Here is a 25131-nt window from a genome sequence, read left to right on the forward strand (position 1 = left end):
GTACAGCACTGGGTGGCATTTCCTGGGATACGAGAATCTGAGCAAGAACAACTGGTAAGAAGAGACGGCCAAATTCTGCAAGTGAGCGTGGGGACGCCCTATACCTCTCCCACTGCTGCGATGCTCAGACTTCCTCAGGAATTTATTCAGTCACTCCCAGACACAGATCAGAAGAAACTAGTGCATTCCTTCTCTCAGTTGAGAGTGGCATGACTTATCATTGTTTAAGGGCAAAAAAACAACAGTAGTCATTGAGTTAGAAATGTCATTCCAGGCTGGTGGGTCAACCATTCATTGTTCCAACTAAGCCGAGATGTTTGATGAAGAGTAAATGTTCATTGAACTGCTTAAGAACTACATGTTTATTCTCTATGTTCATATATGAATACATGACCAGTGTAATTCCATATCATGTACAACCACAAGAACGGGAAGTTAGACTCCATGTATGTATGGTATGCCAAAATACATTCTACTGTCATATATAACTAAAAAATAAAAATGAAAAACATGTTCAAAAATATTTAAATAAGATATATGAAAAAGTGTTCAACATCTCTAGTAATAAGAGAAATGCAAATCAAAACTATCCTAAGATTTCATCTCACCCCAATTAGAATGGCGATTATCAAGAACACAAGCAACAATAGGCATTGGCGAGGATGTGGGGAAAAAGGTACACTCATACATTGCTGGTGGGGTTGCAAATTAGTGCAGCCACTCTGGAAAGCAGTGTGGAGATTCCTTAGAAAGCTTGGAATGGAACCACCATTTGACCCAGCTATCCCACTCCTTGGCCTATACCCAAAGGACTTAAAATCAGCATACTACAGAGATACAGTCACATCAGTGTTCATTGCTGCTCAATTCACCATAGCCAGATTGTGGAACCAACCTAGATGCCCTTCAGTTGATGAATGGATAAAGAAACTGTGGCATATATATACAATGGAATATTACTCCACCATGAAGAATGATAAAATTATGGCATTTGCAGGCAAATGGATGAAATTGGAGAATATCATGCTAAGTGAGATAAGCCAATCTCAAAAAACTAAAGGACGAATGATCTCACTGATAAGTGGATGATGACATATAATGGGGGGTTGGAGGGGTTAGCGTTAGGGTTAGGGTTAGGTTTAGGGTTAGGGTTAAGGAGGATGGTAAGAATGGAGGAAGGAAGGACTGTATAGAGGGATAAGTGGGGTGGGAGGCGTGGGGGGGAAGGGAAAAAAATAATAACAGTATGAATCAAACAACATTACCCTGTGTAAATTTATGATTACACAAATGGTATGCCTTGACTCCATGTACAAATAGAGAAACAACATGTATCCCATTTGTTTACAATAATAGAAAAAATATTTAAATAAATATAACTATTTACCTTATACTTAACTTTTTATTTGTTATAATTATTTAAAATATAATTTTAAATAATTGCATATTGTTGAAGGAAAATTTTCTTTCATACATAATATTTTGGGAACCATTTTAGAAAGAACATTACATTAAAAAACAAAAAACAAAAAACTTCCTGCCAGGATATAGGTGAAAACAAAACAATAGATACATAAGTCCATACTGTTCCCAACTCACTATTGTAATAAAATTACTTTTTTTCCACAATGAGCACTACTTTGTCATTTTCCTGATTACAGAAAAAATACATTTTTTTCCCTAAAAGTTCCATTTGATATAAGGGAAAAAGTAAAAATTACACAAAATCCTCCATGGTAAGAAAACCAAATTTCATGACAATCCTTTCTTGCATATACCCAGGTCTAAGACAATCAATTAATTTTCCTCCTTCTCAGAATTCTGATATAAAGCCAGTTGGGGCCAATGAGATGTGAGAAGAAACTTGCTGAAAGCTTCTTTCCTCAGGCCAATGGAGGAAATTAGCTCCTTTTCTCCTGGTCATTGTCTGTGTAGGTACCATTTTCAGAAAAATGGGTAGGATCATCTTGCTACCAACTTCAGGAGGAAACAATTCAAAAAATTGAGCAAAGATGAGAGAATCAGAGAAAATGAACTGAACAAAAACACTGAGCTGAGTCCACCCTACCTCTGGACTTCCAACCCTAGGAACCCATAAATCCCCTGATTGTTTAAGACTGTAGGAGTCAGATTTCTTGGTACTTGTAGCTAAATGCATCCAAACTAACGCAGGTGGGGTTTTTTGTTGTTTTTTTAATGCCATAAAAAATTTTTGCTTAACATTTGTGTAGGATTAATCATGGATCTTTAGAAATAATTTCTGGGTTTCTAACTTGCTTTAAAAACTATCCCCTATAGGAAATGATAAATAAATAGGTATGTTGACTCTGATTTAAACATTACACAAAGTATGCATGTACCAACATCACATGGGACCCCATAAATACTTATAATTTTTATGTTTCTATGTATTAGTTAAAAAATAAATTAAAAATCTATAAGTAGATTACATGTGTGGTCTTCTAAATTTTATCATTTTGAAATTTTAGAATTCTATTTTTTAACTTTCAAGACGAATGCAATTGTTTTACAGATCCTATTAGGTAATGTTCCAACCAATTTTGTTCAAATGATTAATTGTGCTACTTACTAATATGTAAATAAAATGTGCCCATTTTCCAAATAAACTATTCTCTCCCCTTTAATACCACCCTTATCCTGTACTAAGTTCCCATTTATTCTGCAATGTTGTTCAGCTTATTAATCAATTAGTCTATCCCTAAGATAATACCCAATCATTTTGATTATGCTGTTATAGCATTTTAATATCTGGCAAGAATTCTCATCATTATTTTTCACATTCTTTTATTTCTTAGTTTCTCTTGGACATTTATTCTTCCATGTAAAAATGTAGGATAATTCAATTTTCTAAGACCATAGAGATTTTAATTGAAATTTCATTAAATATGTATAACAATTTAGGCAGAATTGATATACTTGTAATTTTAATATTTCTCATTCAAGAGCTGGGTATGTGATTTTATTTTTTTAGCTTACAATGTAACCCTTCAATAAGACTATCATTGTTTTCCTACAGGTCCTGTAAACTTTCTTATTACATTTATTTCAAAATATTTAAGGTCTTTGTACTATTACATATGTGTGTGTATATATAAATACACATATATAGTTTTTTCATATTTCTAATTTTATTGGATCAATTCTAGTAGAAAGTCACACATTTATTACATATACAGGCATACTACTAAATTCTGATGTACTATCTCTAAAATGGAATCTCCAGTGATGTTTGGTCTTGGATTTTGCATTAAGTAATATTTATTGTATTTGGGTGACTTCCTCCTATTCCTATTTATTACGGTTTCAGTAGGAATGGCTGCTGAATTTAACCCAATGTGTTTTCAGCATCTATTAATATGGTTTTAAGCAATTAATATACTGTGATAATAGATTATGGTGTTGAAAGGAGTCCTGACATGAGCCATCTTTGCATCTTGGCAATATATTATACTAGGTCATTGCTGATACACTGTCAGGTTTTATTTTCTAATTTTTTTATTAAGAATTTTGCATATACGCTTATAAGTGAAACTGAGCTGTTACTTTCATTTTCTATATTATTATCTAACTTTAATGTTAGTATTATGCCAGCTTTGTAAAGTGTATTAGCAAACTCAACATTTTGTGTGATTTGGACTAATTTAAATAGCATTGTAATTATTTCTCAAAACCTTGTATGTGATTAAATGTACTTATTTTTGTTTACATGATGAAAGAGCTCCATAGTCAGCTCTTGATTGAAACTTAGAATATATCGACTCTAAAAATACTATAAATGGACATGTGAAGTTGAGATGAACAAAAATTAAAAGCAAATCAATTCCCCATCTCCTACCCCATGGTGATAGCTCAGGGTTCGGGCTCTTCCCTCCCTCTTTAGGAAACACACTCTTCTACTCCCATCTGCCCTTACTGGTTCTGCCTTTTTCACAAGATGACTTGGTCAAAGTACCTCTGGAGTACCTCATTCACACATAACCGCAGATTTTACTTAATTGCATCTTCTTTCTTCTTCACCTCCCAGCATTGACTAACTCGTGGTTTTTCTTGGTACAAAGTTCCCTGAAACCTTTTAGAGGAGAGGTTATTCATTTTCTCATGCCCTTTGGGTCTCAGTGACAAACTGTAGGGGTAGAAAAATGTTCTGGAGGACTAAATACCATCCTGAAGCTCTTGCCCGGGTTCTGCACTCTTCACCCAACCTCACGGTCATTACTTCTTGACCTCACTACAGCAACTGAGCAGGTCCTACTAGCTCAGAAACTTCTCTTTGGCTCTCCTTAATAGCTTTGAGAATACACAGCACCCACATCGATCATCTGCCAAACCCCCACCTTAGAATTCCTTAACTTTGTTCCCTTTCCATTACACCTCAACGACCAACCTGTCACTATAATGACTTACCCTTGAGCACTTTATGTCAGCCACTATTTTAAGAACTTTATGTGTTGTAACTCATTTAATCATCACAAAGACCCTTTGGTGTAGGTTAAAATTTCCTATGAGGAGACTGAGGAAGACCAAAAATGTGACTAATTTGTCTAATGCCACATAGGTCATAAGGGACAGAACTGCTAGTGAAACATAGACAACCTGCTCTTAACCACTACATTATATTACTGTCTCTATATGAATTGCTCCTGTTTTTAACCACTTACACACTCATGCTCCTGCTAATTGTCCTTCAATCTCACAAAAACATCCAGTTTCTTATAGAACCTTAGTTCTCCCAGCCTTCTGGCTTCATTTTCCTTCTGTGCAATCCAGGTCACTTCAACTACCCTTTCCCAAATTTTCTTAATTATCTAGGGTTCACCTCTTCATACAGTAACTTATTTTCCAAGCTCTACCATATACACAACCTTTCATTTTTTTCTTGCCCCTTTCAGGATGGAAATCACTGCTGCAGAAGATGACTGACTCTGTTCTAAATTTATGAACTATAGACCCAGCTGGGCCTATTGCTCATACCACTGCTTTGCAGTTTTGTCTTTCTATCTAACTGGTTGTTTCCCATTCCTTTCAGTAACAATTGCCCTATAATTCTACTTTCTTCAACAATTGCTCTATACTTCTACCTTCTTCATTCTTCCCACTCACCTTCTCAGCAGAAGTCTTAATGTCTAACATCACAGGCCATCATGAATAAATTCCTTCAACTTCCTCCTTTTCTGTCTCCAAATTTTCCTATATTTTTCCTACATGTTGCAGAGGAAGAAGTGTCGCCACTTTTCTCTTAACCTATGACCTTGAATTCATTTTCTGTCTCTTTTGACTTGTATGGTCATTACAAATTGATATATCAGTTTGTGTTTTGGTCAAGAGCAGCTATGCTACACTGAAGTAACAATAACAACAATAACTAAATCCAGGGGCTTAATTAAAAAAATTTAAACTTGATTCCCTCTACCAAATCCTTTATGGATCTGGCTAACTTTCAAGAAAACTATCTTTGTTGTGACTCATGAATTCAGGCAGCTGTGATCTTGCAGTTCCCCATGTCAGCAAGAGGCCCCTTTGGTTCCCAGGACAGGAAAATAGAGACTCTGGGAAATCACACTGGAGCTCTTCACTGCCTCAGCCCAGAAGTAACACATTAAATATTTGCCCACAATTTATTCGTCTGAACTATTCATTTGATTTGCCTAACATGGGAGCGGGGGCTAGAAATGGAGATTTCCTTGTACATGGAAAGGAGAATATAAAACAAATTTGAGGATTATGTAGAATAATTTCTTTTACCTTGTGTATCTCTCTCTCTCCTCTCCTTCCTCTGTGTCTGTCTGTCTTTCTCCCTCTCTCTCCTCTGAAATTTTTGCCTCTATCACCAATTCTGCCAGAGTTTAAAAACACTTGAAAGGTGCCTTTCATAGATCCTGGCTCCACTCCACTAGACTTTTTGCCCTCCCTTTTACACAAAATTGTCAAATAACCACAATCTAATTTCTGCTCTTCTTAGATCAAGTGTGCTCCCAGACCCTTGAAAAAATGAATTAGTCATTTTCTCCCCTTCCTCGTCATTTCATCTGTGTACCTTCCCTAACACATTCCCCACACTCCGGCCACATTGCACTGCTTGATGTTACCCACATGGCCCATTGTCTCTCATGAGATTCCAGCTTCCTCCAATATAAATTCTCCTTCCTACAATACGCTTTCTACATCCCTGGCCTCTGTAGCATTCCTGATCATTCTTTAAATCCAACCAGAATTTTATCTTCTCTCTCTACTTTCCAGAAGTATTCCAGATGGAAAGAAGGCAATTTGTAAATAACTATTTGAACACATATCATAGTATATCATAATTATTTGTGTGATTACTTGACTTCCACATAAACTATGAGATGATTGAAGAATAATTTTATCTTATTTATCATATACTCAGAATCTTGCATCGTAGTGCCTGACACATAGAAGGCTTTCAGTAAAATGTTTGTTGGCTAGATGACTGAATAAATCAATGTGTAGTAAAAGTTCTGAAAACTGTTAGTGGAAGGTGCATGCTACAGTGTTTGAGGTATTAACATAGTATTATATGCTAGAGTACTGGGGGTTTTTTAAAGAGAAAACTATGTATAATTATTAATATTTGAAAGTTGGTAGCAGAGTAGCATGAAAGAAACAATTACTAATACTATTATGAAAATTAGTAATTATATACTATTATACTATAAACTAAAACTATTATAATATTTTTATATATGTAATGAATACAATATGGCACAAAACACATGCTAAACAAACTATCCATTGCAAGGAGCAGAAATATGTTTCAATATTTGCAATACAATGCCTTACAATAAAGACCAGGGTGCTCTGTCATATCTCCTGTGAAAGGTAAAAAGTTTATAGCATCAGTAACATAGAAGTGAATTTTAATATGCATTCCTGAGATGTTTTGAATGAATATGTTCCCTCCAACATATAATATTAATACTGGAAAAGAGTTGACTAACTAATAATAGTAAAGTCAACTAAATGTTTAAAAATGGTCATTTTAAATATTCTGAGGAAGTTTATAATTATTTTTCAGAGTTCTCTAAATTTAAATGTGAAATAGATGAGAAGGCTTGGCCTATGAATAAAACTAAAATACTTAGACATTATTTCAACTATTAATGTTGGGTGTTTCTATAATGCTTCTTCACATGATGGGTGCATTCTATCATTTGCATTAAATTTCAAGACAAAAGTTATTCTCTTCTGAGTCTTTCTTTTACTCTAAAATATATTGAAATAGACAAGGGGAACTTGGCCAAATAAAACAATGTTTTATTCACTTACTTATCAAGTGTTCATAAGTCATACTACATACAATTTAGTCAGAGAGAACCTCGCTTTTATTAGAAAACATTTTTTTAAACTAGGAATCTTTTATCACCTGTCTCCAAAATGGAGATTATCAGTAGGTTTTCTTCATCCATAGTAAGCTGGTCCATACTCTGGGACTGTTTGAAGGCAGTTGGGAAGGAGACAGGGAGCACTCACAAGGGGCAGCTAAGCATGCAGACACCCAGCCAGGTGTCCTGAAACGAGAGTCAGAAACCAAAAGGAGCCAGGGTGCTCTGGGTTAATACAGGTACAGAAAAATCCACAGGCCAGAGTCAAGGATCAAAGGCAATTGGGAGGCTAATGGTCATGGAGGGGGGAAAATGAGAAACAAGAAGAGTCCAGGTAGCCAAGGTTGGAGACAAAAACCAAGGAGAGCAGACAGCCCTTTGGGAATGTATTTGTGCCAGAGGGGCTACTCAGATAGCAAGAGTGCCTGTTCGGAATTCTGCTGGACATCTCATTCTGCTTCTACTTTTGTTTATGCTTAATCTCTCCATCCCAGTGTGTTTGATCCTGGGTCTTGAAGGGCAAAAAGAATGGCTTCTGACATTTTAACTTTAACAAACATTTTCTTTCTCTTTAAGAAAAAGTGCAAAGTTCTTAACATTTCAAAATCTAAAGGTAAAAACATGCAACTGATAATATTTTTTTTAAATGAATTCTTTAAAAAATTCACAGAGCCTTTTTTCTCTATAAGTTGTTTCATATTCCTTCCTACACTGTACATATTTCCCCACAGAGACAGTAGCCATGGACTTGTTAATCATTCTGTACGCTCTAGTCCCTCTCATTGATTAATTAATTCTACTGGTAGAAAAACATGGAAAGTATTCAAATCAACTTATTGCCATTTTGCTTATTTTGTAAAAGATTGTGGTACATTAAGAGAACTCACATATAAATCTATACAACTAATCTTACAGATAATTGTGATCCTGGCAAATTGAAACTTCAGATTTGTTTCCAGGAGGAAACTAGTGCCAAGGATTCTTCCATGGTAGAGATAAGCTTCAAGAGAATTCCCTCCTAGATAACAAAGAAAAAATATCCCAGGTGGTAACTATAAATGTCTGGAGAGAAGTGGATATCAGCTTTTCTGGGTGAAACTGGCAAACTGAAGTTGCAATGATAGATGCCTTCATTGGGCATCTATTCTGTACTAGGAACTGTACTTGAACTCTTATTTTAATCATCATCCTAGATCCTGATGATTAAGATTTACTACATTTACTACCAGTATGATTTAAGTGAACACAGAAGCTTGGGAAAGTTTAAAAGTTTATCAAAGGAAAAACTCATAAAACTATTGATTATAGTTAGGTTGCAGAATATAAGATTAATATATGAAAATCAATTACTGTCCTATATACCAACAATGAAAAAGTAGAATTTGAAATTAAAAACACAATACCATTTAATTAGTACTACACCCAAATTAAATGCTAGATTAAATCTGACAAAGTATGTACAAGATTTACATGAGTAAAACTACCAAACTCTGCTGAAAAAAAATTTAAGAAGAGATAAATAATGGAGATTTTAGTCCATGCTCATGGGTAGGATCTCAATATTGTCAAAATTCAGAATACCAATAATACCAATTGCTGGTGATAGCTCTCCTCATTCAATCTATATATTCAAATCAATCTCTGTCAAAATTTCAGAAGTTTATTTGTGAATGTTGATAAATTGATTCTAAAGTTTATATGGAGAGTCACAATGCAATGTTGAAGAAGAACAAAGTTGGAAGACTGAGACTACCGGACCCCACAAACTCACTATAAATCTATAGTAATCAATACAGTATGGTGTTGGTAAATGATTGGACAAATAGATCAATGGACCAGAATAGAGAGCCTAGATATAAACTCATATAAATATGATCTTTGGTAAAGATGCAAAGTCAATATAATGAAGAAATGGCAGTATTTTTAACAAATGGAATTGGATCAACTACACATTATTATATAAAATAAATAAATAATCTAGGCACAGAATCTACACTCCTAACAAAAACTAGCTCAAAATGGATTGTAGACCAAAATGTAAAATGTAAAACTATGAAACTCCTAGAATACAACATAAGAGAAAGTCCAAATTTCCTTAGGTTTAGCAATGAGAGTTTAGATATAACACCAAAAGTACAATCTATAAAACAAAAAAATTGATAAACTGAATTTCATTGGAACTAAAATTTCTGCTCTGCAGAAGACACTGTCAAGAGAATAAAAAAAGAAAGAAACTGTACACAGGGAGAAAATATTTGCAAAAAGTTGATAAAGGATTGTTATCTAATATATACAAAGAACTCCTAAAACTCAACAATAAGAAAATAACTTGATTAAAAATGAGTCAAAGTTTTTAACAAATATCTCACAAAGAAAGATATACAGATAGCAAAGAAGCATATGAAGAGATCCTCTGCATTGTATGTCATCAGGGAACTATAAATTAAAACTGCAATGAAATACCACTATATACATTTTTAAATGGGCAAAATGCAGAATACCAATAATACTAATTGCTGGTAAGATATGCAGCAGCCATAACTCTCATTCGTTACTAATGGGAATGCAAAATGATAGACACTTCAGAGAACAGTTTGGGTGTTTCTTATAAAACTAAATACATGGGCTAGGATTGTGGCTCAGTGGTAGAGCACTTGCCTAACACGTGTGAGGCCCTGGGTTCCAAACTCAGCACCACATAAAAATAAATAAATAAATAAATAATATAAAGGTATTGTGTCCATCTACAACAACAAAAATAAATTAAAAAAAACTAAATATACTCTTACCATATGATCTAGCAATCACATTTCTTCATTTTTACCAAAAGGAATTGAAAACTATGTCTACTTGAAACCCCACATGCAAGTGTTTAAAGCAACTCTATTTGTAATTGCCAAAAATCTGAGAGCAACCAAGATGTCTTTGAGTAGGTAAATGGATAAATAAACTGTGGTACATCATGAAAATGGAAAGTTGTTCAGCATTAAAAAGGAATGTACTATCCAGCCATGAAGAGACAAGGAGGAACCTTAAATACATATTAGTAAGGTAAAGAAACCATCTGAAAAGGCTGCATACTATACGACTCTAACTATATGATATTCTAGAAAAGGCAGCATTACATAGACTAAAAAATCAGTGGTTGCCAGCGACTGGAGGAAGGAAGGGATGAATAAGAAAACAAAGACAATTCTTAGAACAGTGAAACTTTGTGATACTATGATGGTGGATACCTGTCATTTTACATTTGTCCAAACCCATAGAATGCACAACACCAAGACTGAACATAATATAAACCATGGCCTTTGAGTGATGATGTGTCCATGTAGATGCATCATTTATAACAAATGTGGTAGGGGATGCTGATAATGTAGAAGACTAACCCATGTGATGGGGATGGGGGTATCTTTGTGCTCCTGCTCAATATTGCTGTGAACCTAAAACTGCTCTAAAAGTAAAGTTTATGTTTAAAACAATGTTTAACAAAGATATTGATACTAGAGAATAGTGCAATCAGAAGTTAACCTCTGACTCTAAAAGTCATGATTTTCATCTTGGTCATTAGACTTGTACTCTAAGCTTCAGTTTCTTCAATAGTCAAGAAAAATAGGAAAACTTGGTTATTAATCTAATGCAGACCCTGGCACATCCATACAGATTCAGTGTGAATAACAAAAATACTAGACAGCCTCTTCCAAGAGTAGGAAGTGCAGTAAACTCACACTAATCTTCAGACAGTGGCACTACCTCTCTAAGAAGCCCTAAGAAGTATTGGTTAAGGGCACAAGGCCTCCATTTCCTCATCAGTAATGTGGAATGCTCAAAGGGTTGTTGTGAGGAGGCAATGACATGGTGTGAGGGAAGTGTTCAGCTCAGAACTTACACGTAGCAATCACTCAAATGTGTTACACATTATCTACACCATTATTATCACCGGCCCTTCTCCATTACATCAACTCCTGATTACAATCACAAGAGTCAATATGGCAGTTAAGGAAAGCAACAAAAAGAACCAGCATATTTTATTTATTGTATTAGTTTCATTTTTGATCACTTGTGGAAACTGCCATGAGTCTCAGTTTCTCGGATGAAAAATTGAATACTGGTTCTTCCTGTAAAGAGTTATGTAGCTTAAATGGCACATCTCTCTGAAAACAGGTTTTAAAAATATAAAACTATTAGGTAATTGTAAGTTGTTCTTTAAAAATAATGGTTTGCTTATCCCCAATTATCTGGAGTATTTTGCTTTGGAGGAGCCACCCTTCCAAGTAGAGGCCACTGCAGATGGATGGTGATTCTTAAAAACTTACGTCCAAGTTTCTTGGTTCTGAAAATATGACTGGCCAGATTTTTGAGAATCAACTGTTTGTTAAAGGACTACCTGTAGGCTGAACATGGGGATTTAGAATGCCTTATTTTGCTTCCATTCCCATTCTTAGATTTCATTGAACTATGAATATTAGAGTCCAAGAACAGACATCTTTGATTTGTGCATAATTTGGGCCACATAAAATTTCCCTAATAAGAACCAAAAACAAAAAGCTCAGTGCCAATTCATCTAAGAAACACTTCTCTCTCTCTCTCCCCCCCTTCTCTCATTTATTAAAAGATGTTAAAGAGAAATAATATGCAAATATTTAGATGCAATCTAGGTTTTGATTTTGTAATTTGAATTGAGTCTATATGCCCAAAGTAAAACTGGAAAAAGAGCATGAGATATATTTCTAATATTGCCAGTCCTGTGGACCTCTGTATATAAATCAAGTTATTGTTGAATTAAATGACCCATTGTTTAGGATTGGGTGACTGGGAGTGAAAGTCCAAGTCATATTGTATATGTACATCAATAGTGAAATTTTATAGCTTTAATGAATAAGAAGAAGTGAAATATTTTACTACTTTCATCAAACTTTCAAAAGATCATACTTCTACTCATATTATTTATTATGATGATGATGCTTTTTATAAAGATCAAGTATGAATAACCTAAAAAAAGAAAAAAAAGTAAGCTGTTCCAAAGGGCATAACATTTAGAAACAACATATGGTTCCTGTGGTTGAGAATAAGTTTTTTACATCAGCCAAAGACATTCACAGAGAGATGAGAGATGAGGAAATAGGATCATGGGCAAGAGGGAAAAGCTTGCCATCTCTCTTCCCTCTGCTCTTTATCATCTTTGCCTGGATGAATGCAATTTTCACTTTATTCCACTTCTAGATATAAAAATAAAAACAGACAATGTTGCCTTAAAATGCAAGGTCTTCTAATGCATTCATCTCTTATTTAATTATTATATTAAAGTTTATTAATTTGGAAGGGTACACTATATTATAAAATGTAAATACTGCCTTAATTCATTCAATAAGCACACACTGGGCATCTTCCCTGCCAAGGCAAGGCCCTAAGTGACAGTACCTATTTGCTATTCATTATCACAACCTAGTTTCAAGGGGGAAGACAGACTGAACCTGGCTCCATTTTTAGTCTTGCTCCCTCTGATCTTTTTATTACCCCAAATAATTAGAAGATCACATTATACACCTGCTAAAAATCCTTTAACAGCTTCCCTGTTAGGAGAATAAACTATAGACTTGGTTTCTTTGATACAGTCCTATATAATACAGTCCTATATAATTGTGGCCTCTACCTCTCCGTTTCAGCTCTTGCCAGCAAGGTCCACAGACCTTCTTTCAGATTCTCACATCTGCGTAACTTCTTTTCACCTCAGGGCTTTATACATGTCTCTCCCCTGAAACAACACACACACCTTTCTCATTTTTCAATTTTCAACTTACATATCACCTCCTGGAGAGATTTCCCCTAAAACTCACATGTAAAGTAAGTCACTTCACACGCTTTCTTTTAAAACCTATTGTTTTCTTCATCAGATTTACTACAGTTTGTAAACATGTCATTTGCTTCTCCATTTTTATATTTCTCCCACTAGATTATATGTTCCATGAGGGCAGTAATGATAAACAGTATGATATTTGTCTTAGTAGATATGCAGTAAGTATTGTTGAATGAATAACTTAAATAAACAAACAATAAGGAAAGAATCTCAAGTCAGCATTTACACAAACTCATGAAAGCTTAGTATTCAATCTAGATGTAGATTTTAGGAAAGGTTTGATGAGAATGGAATCAAATTTACAGCAAGATCTTTCAACAGATGTGAAATAATCTAGCTTGCTAGGCCATATGTTCCCAGGAGAATTTTCTTCACTGATTTTAGTGATATGAAATTTTAAAAGAAGATCCTTTGTGACCACCATCCTACTCCCTCTGAATGCATAGGAGTGGTGCGGATCTGTGCAAGGAGCTTCAGGTAGGCAGGGTGTATTTTATAGGAGAAGTAAATTGAAATTTTCTGTGAGTGACACGTTTTCTAGCTAAGACCTAGAACCCAGGTTTCCTTCCAATTCCTTCCTGCCCCATTCTTACTACACTACTTCCTGAGAGTAGCAAATCACAGACTATTCACAGACACTTACGTATGGACTTTCTTACAATATGTTCTTTGATTTTCAGGTAGGGCATCTTATGCATACCTAGGCAGGAGGAGGTAAGGTATTTGCTTTTAAATTGTGCATGTTCTTTTTAAGCACTTGGAATTGTATTAATTTGCATCAGCAAGATTATCTGTTTTAAAATCTCAGTGTCATTGTCAAAGACTGAATACACTGACTTCAGACCCCATATACAGTCCTCTGTCTCATGTGTTGGTAAAAGTTTTGGAAGTAGAAGTATCTATGCATTTATCTTCATGTCCTTAAATTTCTATCAAACCATTATTTACAGATTGAACATACCTATAAACTACACAAAACTACATATTATTTGTCTTATATGCTAACAAAATTATTTTCTTTGTCATGGTTAGATTTCTGGTAATCAATTTTTAATTATAATTTCTAGAAGTAAGTAGGTAACAGAATTATAATACTTTAAAAGAGAATCAGTTGAATTAACTAAGTAAGGCACTTGCTTCCCACAAGATTGAATTAGGCCATATGAAAATTTACTTTACATAATCTTTTCATGACTTTGCATTTAATTTCAAAGTTAATATAGCTAACCTCTAATTTTAAAGGAATGTAGACATGAATTTATTATTTTCCCTTTGGAGAACTTCTTGACAAAAAAAATGGGTTGCTTTACTATTTAAATCTTGTTTTAGCAGTGGTGGGAAGTTCCAATAACAGCTTTCTCCAAGGATTTGAGGTTTGGCATTAACCTTAGTAGGTGTTGATTTACTTTTTAACTAGTTCCCATGGGAGGGATTTGGGGCTCGTTCTCATCACAAACCTAATAATTTTCTAGGAACAATGCCACTCCTTACATATATCATATGATTGGTGAGAAAAAATAATTTCTTTAACAAATATTTATTAAAGGTTTGCTGTGTGACCACTATTATAGTGGGTGTGGAAGAGGGAGAATTAACTAAGAAGGGAAAACAGGTATAGGAATCTCATTTCAATGAAGAGCTAGCTATAAAACAAGTATATAGAAGATATAAAGTTGGTGCAAAGTTCTGGAGCCATGGAGGTTTTCTAGAAAAGACACTTAAGCTGGGGTTAGAAGTGAAAGTAAGAATTTGCCCAGTCATATAAGGCCAGAGGGTGGATAGAAGGAAATTAGGAGAACTGGCATCTCAAGCAGAAGAAACAGTAAAATAAAAGTCCCAGGGTAAATGACAGACTGCACATTGCTCAGTTTGAATAGGTTTGGATGAATTGCATGGTATGAGAGGTAGTTAGTCAACAGGTGTTTACTGAGAGGTTACTAAGAACCAAGCATCCTGCTTGATTTTAAGATTCCAGAAATGAAAATAGCAGACCCTCAAAGAGATTACAGGTAATCTCAGAAGACAGATATTAAACAATGATTTCCATGTGTTATGTCCTTCAAGGAAGAAATAAAGGGTGCTATGAGAGAACTTAACCAAATCTGGAAGAACAATAATTTTGAAATACCAATAAAACTTCCACTCCCTCATGTTTGCTCACTTCCTCCATTAATGCCTCCTTTTCCTTTCTCCATTCCCCAACTCAAGTAGCTGATTTCATTACCTAAGAAGTATTCCTTGGCATTATGAAGAAAAGAAAGTCTTTAAGGCTTTCCCTGACTTCATCTTCACTGGTCTAATAATTGAAAACATGGAAATGGATGATTAACCTAGAGAGAGCAAAGGATGCAGAGTGAAAAAAGAGGAGGACCCAGTAGAAAGCTGACAGAGAGGGAGGGTGGGCACGTGAGAAGCAGGGGTGGGCAAGGCCCAGCTTATAAAGGACCATGAGAGGTGAGAGTTTTTTTTCCAAATGACTCCTTATCCTCAACAGGTCCTTAGTTACCCCTTCTTTATTGTCAAAACTAATTCATTCCTCTTGCCACTCCTCTATGGACACTTCGGAAAGTTCCATGTTTCCTTTGTCAACCCTTTCTCTGCCCACATTGATGGCTAATATGACTTAGCGAACTTAACTATGGGTCCTGTAGAGCCACACTGAAAGGATTTTCTTCCCCTACACCTCTTTTTTTATTTACTTTTCTCCATTAAACATTTTCATCAGTTTTATCGAAGTATAATTTACATAGTCGAGTGTAAGTGTATATTTCAGTGAGTCTGGACAGTTAGGTATGGAGTATAACCACCACCATAAGCACAATGTAGAACTTTTATCACCTCAAAGTTACTACACGACCCCATTACAGTTAGTTTTTTCCCTCTATTCCCTGGAAAGCATTGATTGATTCATTTGCTGACAATAAAGTTCAGCCATTTCTAGAATTTCATGTGATGAAATAGTACAATATGTAGTCTTTTGTATGTAACTTCGTTCACCAGTCATAAAGTTTTATAGAACTATCAATGTTGTATCAGTAGTTTGTTTCTCTATTGTTGAGTAGCCCATAGTATGGGTATACTACAACCTGTTAATTCACTTACAAATTAATGGTATTTTGATTATTTCCAGTTTTAGACTATTTGGGATAAAGCTTTATAAAACATTCCTGTACAAGTCCTTATGAAGACATGTGTTTATCTCTCTTAGGTAAATCCTGTTAGCAGAACTATTGATTCATATGAAAACGGCATGCTTGATGTTATGAGAAACTGCAAATTCTTTTACAAAGTAATTATATCCCTTTTCCCCTCCAACAGTATGTGACAGTTCCAGTTGCTCAACATTCTCAACAAAGCTTGTCAGTCTTTAATTTGAGCCATTCAAGCAGATGTGTAGTGGTAGCTCATTGTGGTTTAATTTGCATTTTCCTAATGACTAATGATGTGGAACATTTTTATGTGCTTATTTGCCCCTTGTATTTCTTTTTAGATGAAGCATTTTTTAAATCTTTTGCTCCATTTTTAATTGAGGATTTTGTCTTATTTCTAAGTGATAAGAGCTTTATATATTTTGGATATGTCTTCTCTCAGTTTGTGATTTCTCTTTTTATTTACTTAACAGTGACTTTTGAAGAGCAATGTTTTTTTTAATTCTGATAAAGTCAAATTTATCTTTTTTGTCTTTTCATATCCTAGTTAAGACATCCTTGCCAAATCCAAGGGCAATAAAAATTTGTCCTAAATTTTCATCTAGAAGTTTTATACTTTTAGCTCTTACACATATGTACATGATCAAATTTGAATTAATTTTTATATATGCTGTGAGGTAATGACCTCAATTAATTTTCAGATGAATATGCTATAATTCCAGGATTATCTGTTTAATGCTTATCCTTTCCCTGTTGAATTACCTTGACCACTCCACAGAAAATTAATTGATCACTTATTTGTATGTTTATTTCTTCACTCTTTATTGTGTTCCACTAATTTCATACTCCATTATCTCTTGATTATTATGAAATCAAGATGTATAAGCCCTTCTAGTTTCTACTCCTTTTTTCAAGATTGTTTTTGTTGTTTAATATGCTTTGCATTTCCAAATATATTTTAGAATAATTTTATGAATTTCAACAAAAGAAATGTGCTGGATTTCAATTGTAAATATACTCAATCTATAGATTGATTTGGGGAGAATATATATCTTAACAACATCCAATCCATATAATTTTTAGTTTCCAATTATTCATTGATAATATATAGAAATTAAATACAATGCTTTTATGGTAACTTTCTTGCCCTGCATCCTTCCTAAATTCACTTATTAGTTCTTGTAGCTTACTTATAGATTCCATTGAATTTGTTATATACATGATGATATAATCTGCAATTAACATTTTTATTTATATCTGTATGACTTTTACTCATGTTTATTGCTTTACTGCATTTATTAAAACCTCTGATATGATGCTTAATAGGTGTGGTGAAAGTGGATATCCTCACTTTATTCCCAATCTTAGGGGAAAAGGAGGCAAATCTGTCACCATGAAGAATTATGTTTGCTACAGTTTTTGGTAGTACTCTTTAGCAGATTCAGTATGTTTTCTTTACTCCTTAGTTTTCTGGGAATTTTATAATGGCTGGGTGTTTAACTTTGTCAAATAATTTCTTCTTTTTCTATTAAAATAACTCCTAACATTTTTCTGTTTCTTAATATGGTGAATTGCACTAAATTTTCTTTCTATGCCGAACCAACCTTGCATTCCCAAGATAAACACCACTTGGCCTTGGCACATTGACTTTTTTAGTATATATATTACTACATGCAGTTTACTGATATTTGTGATGAGGATTTTTTATACCTAAATCCTTAAGAGATACTGGTCTGCCAGAGTTCCTCACCCCTTGTAAACAAAATATGTTTATGTCATATTTTTACCAGGGTACTGACAGCCTTATAAAATTAGTAAGTGTTCTGCCCACTCCTACTTTCTGGATGAGTTTGTATATAGAGTTTGCATTATTTTATCTCTAAATTTTTGCTATAATTTGCTAATTAAGTCATCTGGCTCTGGAGTTTTGGAGTGTAGTTTTTAACTATAAATTTGTTTTCTTTAATAAACAATAGTTATTTCAGATATTCTTTTTTTCTGGAGTAAACTTTGATATTCCTTCAAAGAATTTGTTAGTTTCATCTAAGTTCCTAATTGGTAGGCATAAATCTGTTCATATGTTCTTATTAAACCTTAATATAGGTATGTTCCAGGCTGATGTCTATTTTGTATTCCTGATATCGTTAGTTTGTGTTTTCTTTCTTCTTCACCAACCTGGCTCTTCATTTTCTGAAAGATTCAGCTTTTAGAGTCATTAATTAAAAATATTGTTTTCCATTTTACTGAGTTATACTCTTAGCTTTATTATTTTCTTTCTTCACTTTACTCCTCTTAAGAAATCTTTGTTTTGTAAGGTGAAAGCTAGATTGTTGACTTAAGAATTTTCCTCATTTCTAATTTGAGAATTTAAAACTAAAATTTCCTCTAAATACTACTTTCACTGTGTCGCACAAATGTTGATATGTGTTCATTTTTACTCAGTTCAAAATATTTACTAATTTCATATATGACTTTCTCTTTAATCCACATTTCATTTATAATTATGTTGTTCAAGTTCCAGGTATTTGAGGATTTTCCAGCTATCTTTCTATTACTGATGAGTAGCTCAATTCCATTGTGGTTAGAGAACATACTTTGCATGACTTCAATTATTTTAAATTCGCAAGGGTTTGCTTTATGGTCTAAAATATGGTACATGTTGGTAAACATTTCATGTCCACTTTAAAAGAACAGATATTTTGCTCTTTGGGGGTGGAGTACTTTAGGTCAAGTTGGTTGATAGTGCTGTTTAGGTCTTTCCTACTGATTCACTTCCTAATTTTTCTATCACCAAGAAAGAGTGTTAATATATCTAAATATAATTGTGGTTTTGTCTATTTCACCTTTCAATTCTACCACTTTGTTTTATGCATTTCAAGATCCATTATTAGATACATATATATTATGTTGTCTTTATAGTAAATTGGCCTTTGATCATTATATAATTTTTATTTTTCTTATTCTGAAGTCTTTATCTGACATTAATATACTTGATCTATCTTTCTGGTGATTAGTGTTTTCACACTATTGTACATGTTTTCCCATCATTTTAGATTTTCTTCCTCCTTTTATGTTTAACTTATCTGTGTCTTTATATTTAAAGAGGATTTTTTGTAAACAGCATTTAGGAAAGTCTTGTTTTTTATCCAATCAGAAAGTCTCTGGCATGCAATTTGAGTGGTTAGAACTGCACTGAGCAATAAGGTAGCCCCTAACCACATGTGACTATAGAAACTTGAAATATGGATAATCTGAAATGAGATGTGTTGTAAGTGTAAAATACACATAGAATTTTAGTAAGTTTGTGTAAAAAAGAATGTAAACTGTCTCATTAATAACTTTATGTTGACTATATGTCAAATAGTGTTTTGTATAGATTCTGTTGAATAAAATATACTATTAAGAGTAACTTTATCTCTTCCTTTCTTTTTTTGAGACCAGGATTTAACCCAGGGGCGCTTAACCACTGAATCATATCCTAAATTTCTTAGAACCTGGTGGCTGCTCTTGGACTTGTGATCCTCTTGCCTCAGCCTCCCAAGCCACTCAGATTACAGACATGTGCCACCTTGCTTAGCTTATCTGTTTCTTTTTTTAATGTGGCTACTAGAAAGTTTTAAATTACTGCTTGGTGTGGTAGAGCACACCTGTAATCCCAGAGACTAAGAGACTGAGGCAGGAGGATGGCAAATTTGAGGACAACCTCAGCAACTTAGTGAGGTCTTAAGCAACTTAGTGAAACCCTGTCTCAAAATGAAAAATAAGAAATAAGAAGGGTTGGGGATGTGGCTCAGTGATTGTGTCCATGGGTTAGATCCCCTGTACCCCCCAAAAGAGAAAGTTTTAAATTAATTACCTTGTTTGCTTTATACTTGTTGGACAGCATTGATTTAGATTATTTTCATTTTGTGTCATTGGTGCGATGATATATTTAAAGTTAGCCATCTTGCTGGTTGTGTTCTATTTGTCTTATTTGTTCTTTTTTTACCCTTTCTCTGCTTTTGAATTAATTTGTCATTTCTTTTTTCTCTACTATTGGCTGATTATTTATGTATTTTTTAAAATTCAAAAAATTCCTAGGGTTTACTATGTGAATTTTTAATTCACCACCAGCCATCTTTAAATAATATTCTATTTTCAGTGGAGTGTAAGAATCCCCATAAAATAACAAATTTCTGCTTCTTTGCCAGCTTCATTTCTGTCATTTCCTTTTTTTTTTTCCTTTAAATAGTTGTTTCTTAAAATAATTTAGATGAGGGAAACGCCTTTTGCTGTTGACATTGTTTTGGTGCTGGGGATTCGGGCCAGACCCTTCTGCATCCTCAACATGTGCTCCTCCACTGAGCCCCACCCTCAGGTTGGACATGCCTTTTACATTAAACTTCATTTCAACTCTTCCTGAACTCTTCATTTCTTTGCATCTATCAAGGTTTCTCCATATATCATTTCCTTCTGCATGAAGAACTTCCTTTAATATTTTTTATTGCACAAGTCTACTAATACTTTCAGCTTTCGTTTTTCTGGGTAAAAAGTCTTTATTTTGCTTTTTTACTTTTGAAAGATATTTTTTCTGGGTATAAAAACCAAGTAAAATTGTTTTTCCTTCAACAATCTAAAGATGTCACTCTACTGTATTATTACTCGCATAGTTTTTTGTATGTAAAGTCAGCTTTAATTATCATCTCTATTCTTACATGTGTGACAGAAATTTCTTTTCCCCTTGAGGACTTCAAAATTGTTTCTTTTTGGTTTTACACATTTTGAAATTCCTCACGTGACCTCCTAGGTTGTTTTCCTTTTCAAATAGAACCTTAACACTTTATTGACAGTTATATTCTTTGCCTAATTTCCAACTTTTAGTCATCTGAGCCTGATTTTGTAAATTACTTTGTCTTTTCACAACAGACTGGTTTTTTCTTATGCTTTTTGTGTGTCTTTTAATTTTTATTGAGTACTAGATACAGTGCAGAGAGTAGTCAGAATTTAGATAAGGTTTTTTATGCATGTAAATCATCAACTCTTTTTCAACTGGACCATAAGTGTTGGGGTTGATTCAACCTAGTCAGAAGTTGAACTGGATTTTGGTTTTGTTGTTATGATTAGTCTTCACCAGTTTCAATTTCATCTAGCCTTACCTTGTGGTTAGGCTTTGGGATACTATACTGAATGGTTGTTTTGTTTTGTTTTTCAATGTTCCTGATCTTCCTTCAACATTAAGCTTTCCCTGCACAAGTATGCTCCATTGGAGATCATTCTCCACAATCTTGCCTCTTTTCCAGTGGTAGCCTACTATTGCTTGTTATTCAGAGCTTGCTGTGTGGGGGACAGAAGAGTCTCTGTTGTACTGATACAAATCAAGTTTGGTCATACCCTGGGAGCCTTTGTTTTTGGGGTACAGCTTTTATGTGTCCTATCCTTATGTCATGACGGATAAACTCTGCCTTGTGTTCTTAATTAGATTTGTTCAGCAGTTTCCTGAACCTCTCTTATGAGAAAGGGTATTTTTCTTTTATCTATGTAGTAGCCACAACACTACTTTATCTGAGAACTGGGAGAATCTGGATTTGCTCCTTCCATCCTTGTGACTTAAGGCTTTTATTCCATGAGGGTATGGGATCCAGGAGGTGCTCATGTCTTTTCCAGCAGCACCTAATTAATCCCTTTCAGTAAATATGTACCACTGAAAGAAGTTCTTTCTGGTCTTGTGTCCTGATGGAAACCCATGGTAAAGAGTTTGCAAGTTGGTGCAAACTTCCCCGGTGTTTGTGGCTCCCACACTCAACATTTTTACAAATTTCTTAAAATTTTAAGTGATCATCTTTTTCCCATGCTGTGCCACAGATGAGCTAGTGTTTATACATCTTCCCTCTCCTTGAGTGGCTAATCTGTTTTTGGCTTTCAAGCCTCTTTGTTGTCCTGTAATCTTAGTGCTCTTATGAGCTCAAGAAAATTTGTGAGTGTGTAACTCATTGTTTTTCATTGTCATAGTAAAAACATCACTCTTCCCAGCTTACTACATCCTAAAAGAATGCAAAACTTCATCTTCACTAGTGGAAGATATTTTTCTTGGTGTGTTAGTCTAGATTAAACATTTTCATTTCTTCTGGTATTTTGATGAATTTCCTTTGTTATCTTCAGACTTGGATGGTTTCTGATGAAAAGTCTGTTACCATTTTTACCTTCATTCCTCTGACCATAATATCTTCTTTCTCTGGGTGCTTTTCCTTTCTATGTTTTTTATTGATGCATTAAAATTATACATAGCAGTGGGATTTGTTGTTACGTATTTGTACACGCACAAAACAGAACAATAAAATTGGTGAATTTTGTTGCCCAGTCCCTCCCCTTTTCTTCTTTCCTCCCTCCCCTTGGTTCCTTTCCAGTATTCTGCTGGTTCTTTGGATGCCCATTATTTTCTAAAATATTTTTTGTTTTGCTCTCCCCTTCAAATATTAAAGTTATGCATATATTATGGTTTGATATCATTTCACAGTTCTTTTATTCTGTATATTTTTTACTCTTTTCTATTTCATTTTGAATTGCTTCTATTGCTGTGTCATCAAGTGTGCTAATCTTTTATTCTGCAGTGTAATATGCTATTAATCTCATTCACTTTCTTTTTGTTTCAAATTACATATTTTTCATAAGTAGTTCAATTTTTAAAATATCTTCCATTTATTTCATCAAGATCATATGTCCCTATAATTTCTTGAACATATAAAATACATTTATAAGTTATATACATTTATAAACATGTCAAAATGAGCCCCACTATTATGTATAAGTACAATGCATTAATTAAAACATTTTTAAATACATTTGTAATAGGTATTTTAGCATATTTGTCTGCTAGTTATATCATTTCTCATCTTTGGGTCTGTACATGTTCATTGTATTTTCTTGATTTGTGCATGCTTGCTTGATTGGATGGTGACATTATTAATTTTATTTGTTAGATGCTGAATTTTGTTGTACTCGTTTAAATATTGGGCTTTGTTGCTTGGAATCATTTTGATCCTTTCAAGATTTGCTTTTAAGCTTTGTGAGGCAGATGTAGAATAATATTTAGTCTAGGGCCAATTTGTCCTCATTATTGAAGTACTGTCCTTCTGAAACTCCGCTTAATGCCCAGGTATTAGAAGGTTATTATACTCTGGCTAACTGACACACAAACTGTGGCTTGCCCATGTGAGCCGGAGGACTGTTTGTCCTATTCCTTCCCAAGGGTGTCAATTCAACTTAGGTAGTTGCTTCCATGCATTCACAGACCAGGACTCAGCCTCAGAACTTATGAGGAACCCTTGGAAGATCTCTGGAGCGCTCTTTCTCTCACTCTAAACTTTTGCCTCTTCAGTATTTGCTTCACAAATTCCAGCAGCCTTCATCTCTCTTAACTCCAAGCTCTGTCTCTTTAACTGAGCGAGACTGCCAGAGTTTGTTTGCTTTTGCCTTACTATGGCCTGGAAACTCTTTAAAGGCAGTGGCTCAGTCAAAAGGCTCATTTATTAGTCTCTCTTCTCTCAGGTTCAATGTCCTATTGTCTAAATGTCTGAAAAGGTTTTCTTTCCCATTTTCTAATTGTTTAAAGAAAGTGATTAAATATACTCACTTTTACTCTGTCATTTGTAGAAATAGATGTAGCCTATTTAAAGGTTTTAAAGTAGATAGAAAATAGTAAAATTTAGTGGTTAAATCTTTCTGAGGGGCAAATGAAGTATTAACTGGAAGAGAGTGAAACTAGAGACCCAAATCAAGTTAGAGTGCTAATAGTCCCAGGAACAGATAGCAGGAGCATGAATTCTTGGCAGTAGACACTGTGTGGATAAGAAGTCATGGATATTATAAATATTTAGAGCAACAGAATCTAGTGACTGAGTGAGTCTGGGAAAATCAGATGAGATAATGAACAGAAGATCATTTTCAAACATCTATTTAAATATTCATTTAATAACTACTTGTGTGCCCAGTCTGGTAGGTTAGCAGACTACAAATATATATAAGACATGGTAACTGGGCCGAGAGAATTAACAGATTTATAAATATAATCATAAGCCAGTGCAGGGACTTCCCTAATGAAAGTATAAACAAGGTGCTGTATTATACAAACAATAGAGCAATTAGCAGTTGAGGGTAGCCAAGGAAACTCTGAAAGAGGAAGTCATATCTAAGGTAGTTCTGCAAAGACAATGGGAGCTTTTCAGGCAGGTAAGAAGAAAGAACTTTTTGGGGAAAAAAAGCAATAATTTGAGAATGGTGATTTCCAAGAACTAAGACTGTGAAAAAAAAAAAAAAAGATTAGAATAAGTTGTGTGATCAAGGTGTGTAAATATAAAAGTATACTACTACAAAAGCAAGATATAATTATACATTTCCAAGGATTATTCTATAGACATGTGCATGTATCATGAGAAATGTGGAAATAAGTTTTGCTTATGCCATATACTCAAAGCAGACTCTGTCATCAGTTACATAGCACAAAAGAAATCAATATTTATGCCTACTTCCAATTCAGGCTACAACAAATGCAATTACTTTAAAATGTCTGCACTCATGTACCAAGACAATGTTCAAACAATCCATGTACTTTAAAAGAAATAGAAATAAATATTTGAAATGGCTATAAGAAATAAAGAAAATGTTATACAGCATTCATTATTTTAAAGTTCCCTGTATGTGGGTGAATTCCATTGGAAATCATTGCTACACATCAAAATAATGTGTTTTTCCTGCTGTTGTTATTTGCCTCGTATCCCCTAGAAACATATAG

This window comes from Sciurus carolinensis, chromosome 7 (assembly GCF_902686445.1).
Source record: "Sciurus carolinensis chromosome 7, mSciCar1.2, whole genome shotgun sequence".
Classification (NCBI taxonomy): Eukaryota; Metazoa; Chordata; class Mammalia; order Rodentia; family Sciuridae; genus Sciurus; species Sciurus carolinensis.